The 1,069-nt window shown below is 16.1% G+C and overlaps 1 protein-coding gene across 1 annotated transcript in view; it reads left to right on the top strand.

Moving 5' to 3' along the window:
* The window catches only part of myo9ab (myosin IXAb), a 133,205-nt gene that overhangs the window by 83,140 nt on the left and 48,996 nt on the right, over positions 1-1,069 (top strand). The gene's annotated exons all lie outside the window — the stretch shown is intronic.

Below are 1,069 nucleotides of genomic sequence, written 5' to 3'. Positions count from 1 at the left end.
TATCTATATTTTTTAAACGTAGGTATTTTTTATTCCACACACTTTTAAATACTTTGTATATTTTTAAAATGCATATATTTAAAAATAAAATAAAATACTGTATACATTTCAAAGATAATGTACATTTTTAAAATAATTAATTTGTATATTTCATACATTTAAAAAAAATATTTTTAAATAACATATTTTGTATTTTTTTAACAACTGCACACATTTCAAAAGGACGTATATTTTAGAATAATTCATATTTTAAAATGTACATTAGTTATATTTCATACATTTTGAAAGTTTTTTTATTAGATTTTTTCAAACTATATCTTTTTAAAGAAGCGTTGAATACATTTCAAAAGAATGTATATTGTCTTAAATAATTTATATATTTTTCAAAATATATAATTTTGATCAATTTAAAAAAGATGTATTTTGAAAATAATTGATGTATTTTTCCGATGCATAATATATATTTTTAAACAATTATTGTTTGCATTTCAAAAAGGTACATATTTTTTACATAATGAACTTGTATATTAAAAAAATATGCATATTTTTTTAATATACAAGTTCATTATGTAAAAAATATGTACCTTTTTGAAATGCAAACAATAATTGTTTAAAAATATATATTATGCATCGGAAAAATACATCAATTATTTTCAAAATACATCTTTTTTAAATTGATCAAAATTATATATTTTGAAAAATATATAAATTATTTAAGACAATATACATTCTTTTGAAATGTATTCAACGCTTCTTTAAAAAGATATAGTTTGAAAAAATCTAATAAAAAAACTTTCAAAATGTATGAAATATAACTAATGTACATTTTAAAATATGAATTATTCTAAAATATATGTCCTTTTGAAATGTGTGCAGTTGTTAAAAAAATACAAAATATGTTATTTAAAAATATTTTTTTTAAATGTATGAAATATACAAATTAATTATTTTAAAAATGTACATTATCTTTGAAATGTATACAGTATTTTATTTTATTTTTAAATATATGCATTTTAAAAATATACAAAGTATTTAAAAGTGTGTGGAATAAAAAATACCTACGTTTAAA

This window comes from Sinocyclocheilus anshuiensis, unplaced genomic scaffold, assembly GCF_001515605.1.
Source record: "Sinocyclocheilus anshuiensis isolate Anshui unplaced genomic scaffold, SAMN03320099.WGS_v1.1 scaffold923, whole genome shotgun sequence".
In the NCBI taxonomy this organism is placed as follows: Eukaryota; Metazoa; Chordata; class Actinopteri; order Cypriniformes; family Cyprinidae; genus Sinocyclocheilus; species Sinocyclocheilus anshuiensis.
This window is presented reverse-complemented; position numbering and strand designations above follow the sequence as displayed.